Here is a 6,000-nt window from a genome sequence, read left to right on the forward strand (position 1 = left end):
GCTGTTGGATTGTTGGAAAAATCCAACTGGCTCACGAATGTCGTTCAGGAAAGGAAACCCGCCGTCATAGAAACATAGAAAATTTACAGCTCAGAAGGAGGCCATTCGGCCCATCGTGGTCTGTGCCAGTCGAAATAGAGCTTTCCAGCCTAATCCCACTTTCCAGCACTTGGTCCGTAGACTTGTACATTACGGCACTTCAAGTACATATCTAAGAACTTTTTAAATGAGTTGAGGGTTTCTGCCTCGACCACCCTTTCAGGCAGTGAGTTCCAGACCCCCACCATCCTCTGGGTGAAAAGGATTTCCTCAGCTCCCCTCTAATCCTTCTACCAATCACTTTAAATCTATGCCCCCTGGTTATTGACCTCTCTGCTAAGGGAAATAGGTCCTTCCTATCCACTCTTTCTAGGCCCCTCATAATTTTATACACCTCAATCAAATCACCCCTCAGCCTCTTCTGTTCCAAAGAAAACAACCCCAGCCTATCCAATCTTTCCTCATAGCTAAAATTCTCCATTCCTGGCAACATCCTCGTAAATCTCCTTTGTACCCTCTCCAGCGCAATCACATCTTTCCTGTAATGTGCTGACCATAACTGTACGCAGTACTCAAGATGTGGCCTAACTAGTGTTTTATACAGTTCTAGGAAAACCTCCCTGCTCTTATATTCTATGTCTCGACTAATAAAGATGTGGAGATGCCGGTGATGGACTGGGGTTAACAATTGTAAACAATTTTACAACACCAAGTTATAGTCCAACGATTTTATTTTTAATCCCACAAGCTTTCGGGGGCTTTCCCCTTCCTCAGGCGGTATTTCCACACCGCCTGAGGAAGGGGAAAGCCCCCGAAAGCTTGTGGGATTAAAAATAAAATCGTTGGACTATAACTTGGTGTTGTAAAATTGTTTACAATCGACTAATAAAGGAAAGTAGCCCATATGCCTTTTTAACCACCTTATCTACCTGTCCTGCTACGTTCAGGGATCTGTGGACATGCACTCCAAGGTCCCTCACTTCCTCTACACCTTTCAGTATCCTCCCATTTATTGTGTATTCCCTTACCTTGTTTGACCTCCCCAAATGCATTACCTCACACTTCTCTGGATTGAATTGCATTTGCCACTTTTCTGTCCACCTGACCAGTCCATTGATATCTTCCTGTAGTCTACAGCTTTCCTCCTCACTATCAACCACACGACCAATTTCCGCAACATCTGTAAACATCTTAATTATGCCCCCTACATTTAAGACTAAATCATTAATATATACCACAAAAAGCAAGGGACCTAGTACTGAGCCTTGCGGAACCCCACTGGAAACAGCCTTCCAGACACAAAAACACCCGTTGACCATTACCCTTTGTTTCCTGCCACTAAGCCAATTTTGGATCCAACTTGCCACTCTCCCTTGGACCACATGGGCTTTTACTTTTTTTACCAGTCTGCCATGTGGGACCTTGCAAAAGCCTTGCTAAAATCCATGTAGACTACATCAAACACATTACCCTCATCGACCCTCCTTGCTACCTGCTCAAAAAATTCAATCAAGTTAGTCAGGCACGACCTTCCCTTGACATAGGAACATAGGAACAGGAGTAGGCCATTCAGCCCCTCGTGCCTGCTCTGCCATTTGATAAGATCATGGCTGATCTGTGATCTAACTCCATATACCTGCCTTTGGCCCATAGCCCTTAATACCTTTGGTTGCCAAAAAAGCTATCTATCTCAGATTTAAATTTAGCAATTGAGCTAGTATCAATTGCCGTTTGCGGAAGCGAGTTCCAAACTTCTACCACCCTTTGTGTGTAGAAATGTTTTCTAATCTCGCTCCTGAAAGGTCTGGCTCTAATTTTTAGACTGTGCCCCGTACTCCTAAAATCCCCAACCAGTGGAAATAGTTTCTCTCTATCCACCCTATCTGTTCCCCTTAATATCTTATAAAATCCATGATTAACCTTTGCCTTTCTAAATGACGATTCATGCTGTCCCTCAGAATCGATTCCAATAATTTGCCCACCACCGAGGTTAGACTGGCTGGCCTGTAATTACTCGGTCTATCCTTTCCTCCCTTTTTAAACAATGGTACAATGATACAATGTTAGCAGTCCTCCAATCCTCTGGCACCACGCCAGTAGCCAAGGAAGATTGAAAAATGATGGTCAGAGCCTCCGCTATTTCCTTCCTTGCTTCTCTTAACAACCTGGGATACATTTCATCCGGGCCTGGCGATTTATCCACTTTTAAAGATGCTAATCCCCTTAATACTTCCCCTCTCACTAAGTTTATCCCATACAATATTTCACATTCCTCCTCCTTAATTACAATCTTTGCATCGTGCACCTCTTTTGTAAGACAGACGCAAAGTATCCATTGAGAACCATACCGACATCTTTCGCACATAAAAGTTACTTTTTTGGTCTGTAATAGGTCTTACTCTTTCCTTGGTTATCTTCTTGCTCTTCATGTATTTATAAAACATTTTTGGGTTTTCCTTAATTTTACTGTCCTTACCCGGTCTGGCCTATATGCAACTCCAGTCCCATATCAGCATGGTTGACCCTAAACTACCCTCTGAAGTAGCTCAGCATGACACTGTTGTATCAAACAGTTTCCAGCAGTTTACAGGGCAGCTAGGGATAGGCAATGAATCTTGGTCTTGCCAACGACACCCACATTTTTAGGTTTTCTTTAAGGAGACGTCTCAGGGCACCTAACAAGGAGGAGAAAGAGGGTGTCAAATGGGGGGCGGGGGGCGCGGCGGGAGGACTCAAGGATGGAAACTAAAGGCACAGTTAAAGAGAGAGGCATTTTTAAAGAGACTGGTGGGGAGTGAGAGTAGAGGTGAGGTGGAATGGGCTGGAGAGAGGGCTGAAGCGGCTGTCAGCGGTAGGGTGGAGAGATCATGGAACAAGCAGCGAGCCAGAGTCGAGGGAGTGCAGGCCGTGTGCTGAGACATTTGGCTTGAGTACGGCAGTCGTACCTAATGGCAGAGCAGTCTTTAACTTAATTACATTGTAGTTTGCCAAACTGGACATCTCTGATCCCTTCGAGTACCATAGATAAGTAGTTATCCAGCGCCTTTCACAACGTCAGGACATCCCAAAGCACTTTACAGCCAATGAAGTACTTGTGAAGTGTTGCAATATAGGAAACACGGCAGACAATTTGCGCACAGCAAGATCCCACAAACAGCAACGTGATAATGACCAGACAATCTGTTTTAGTGATGTTGGTTGAGGGATGAATGTTAGCCCAGGATACCGGGGAGAACTCCCCTGCTCTACTTCCAATAGTGACCGTGGGATCGTTTACGTCCGCCTGAGTGGACCGACGGGGCCTCGGTTTAACGTCTCATCCGAAACACGAGAAAGGATTAGAAGGATATGTTGAGAGGGTGAGATGAAGTAAATAGAGTGGGAGGAGGCTCGTGTGGAGCATAAACACTGGCATAATTGGGCCTGAAAGGCCTGTTTCTGTGCTGTAAATTCTATGCAATTCTCTGTAATACCATCTACTGTGATCCTTGCCCGTATCTGAGAAGGATCTCACACTGGAGCGAGAGAGCTCTATCAGCCAACAGTCAGCAGAATGAAATGTGCCTCCATTAGCCAACAGAAAATATTCACTTACTTTTTCAGCTGACTGGGCATTGCTGGTTGAGACGAGTTCGGATAACTTGATATGCAACTCCGAAAATGTGATTTTAATAAAACCGGCTCTTGCCGGCCAAATTATTCCAAAAAAAAAAAATCACATTGTGGAAGTGTTGGAGTGGGATTTTCTTTTCCGAGAAATGCATAGAGATTCTCAAAAAGCTCTGGCACCCTCCGCCAATTTATTTCCAGGTGTGACTCGGTGCCAGAACAGGATGGCAGTGCATTCTGTACCTGGTCAGCAGACTGAAGATTGACATCGGTCAATATTTGGTTTCATAGAGTTCGGGGGTGGGGGGGGCATCCCAAACATTTTCAGTGAAAAGTGCCTGATTACATAGACCAGATGAGGAACTTTGTAAAGAAGGTTTACAGCCTCTTGGATACCAACAACTTGCATTTATATAGCGCGCCTCTAACGTAGTAAAGCCTCCCAAGACGCTTCACAGGATGCAGGCCTTGCCAGTGAGGCCACATCCTGAGAAGGAATTTTTAAAAAGTCTGGGCAAACTGATATTTTAATCACTGACAATATGCCGTATGTTCTTCAACAACAAAACATCTTGCAATTGTAGAGCGCATTTAATGTAGTAAAATGTCCCAAGGCGCTTCACAGGAACGTCATCAAACAAAATTTGGCAGCTAGCTACCTAAAGAGGTATTAGGACAGGTGACCAAAAGCTTGGTTAAAGAGATAGGTTTTAAGGAGCGTCTTAAAGGAGGAGAGAGAGGTAGAGAGGCGGAGGGGTTTGGGAAGGGAATTCCAGAGCTTAGGGCCGAGGCAGCTGAAGGCCAATGGTGGGACGAAAGAAATCGGGGATGCGCAAGAGACCAGAATTGGAGGAGCGCAGAGATCTCGGAGGGTCGTAGGGATGGAGGAGGTTACAGAGATAGGGAGAGGCGAGGCCATGGATGGATTTGAACACAAGGATGAGAATTCTAAACTTGAGGCGTTGCTGGACCGGGAGCCAATGTAGCTCAGCGAGTACAGGGGTAATAAAATTTGTGAGGGGAGGGGGGGACCCTATGATCTTCATTAGACAATAGGCAGTAGTTATAAACAAAAACCTCATCAAATAATGAGGTCGCCCTTTCAGATCAACTGAGCTTGTTTGTGTGGAAAAACCTACAGTTCTCTGCTTCCTCACTGCACCACATCAAACTATCTCTTAAATTACTTCAAGGTTCTTACCCTTCCCAAAAGAGCTTATATGAAGATCTTCCTCACCAGCCTTAAATTTGCCTCTCCTTATTATGAACCTGCATTTCTCCCCTTGTCCTACTGTCAAGATTCATCTTGAAGATTAATACCTTGTCGAACTTTGTAAAGGGCCACCTCCTTTCAAGGCTGAAGAGACCACTTTTCTCCAGTGTTTCCTCATAATTCTCTTTCTCTTTCCAGGATTGACTGAACTGCCTCGAGCAAAAACACTATTCCTTGCTAGCTAAAGCCCAAAAATCACCAAGAAACCACGAGTCAATTTGGACAAACCTGACCACTGCTCATCCAACAACGGATGTAGACAGTAACTTTACAAGAGATATCATGCCCAAGAATGGCCTGGAATGCACAGTTTAGGATGGACAGTCAGATGGGTATCCTTTACCAATCTTGAGTGATTTGTCTTGGAGAGCGGGGAAAGCAACAGGGGGTAATGTTGCAGGACCTTCCCTCTCAAGATTAAATGGGTTGGGCAGAGTCAAGAATAGGCTTCAAGAGCCAAATAGCCCTTCAATGTTGTCTTATATTCTATTACTTGTAACCAACTGATGAACAACCCCTACAGCTCTCCCAATCAAACCTGATAACCTCAGACATAATCTCAGCAACTTCACAAGGAAATTGTTTGTTAGGAATAGCAGCTCATAGATGTAGCCACAACAGTATTCAAGACTAAAACAGAGTATTCACCATATAAATGGGGTGTGTCTGGAACCACTGGAATTACAGGTCAGAAAAGGTTATACTAGCGTTGTATAAAGCAATGGCGAGGCCATTTCTGGAGTATTATTCAATGCAGTTTTGGTCACCTTATCTCAAAAAGGATATCGATAAAAGAAAATGAAATACGGCACCTTCCACGACCTCAGGATGTCCCCAAGACCTTTACAGCCAATTAAGTGGGAGAACGTCACCACACGGACTGCAGCGGTTCAAGAAGGCGGCTCACCACCACCTTCTCAAGGGCAATTAGGGATGGGCAATAAATGCCGGCCTCGCCAGCGACACCCACATCCCGTGAACGAATAAAAAAAAAGTACTTTTGAAGTGTACTCACTGTTGTAATGTAGGAAACGTGGCAACCAATTTGCACACAGCAAGCTCCCACAAACAGCAATGTG

This window comes from Heptranchias perlo, chromosome 1, assembly GCF_035084215.1.
Source record: "Heptranchias perlo isolate sHepPer1 chromosome 1, sHepPer1.hap1, whole genome shotgun sequence".
In the NCBI taxonomy this organism is placed as follows: domain Eukaryota; kingdom Metazoa; phylum Chordata; class Chondrichthyes; order Hexanchiformes; family Hexanchidae; genus Heptranchias; species Heptranchias perlo.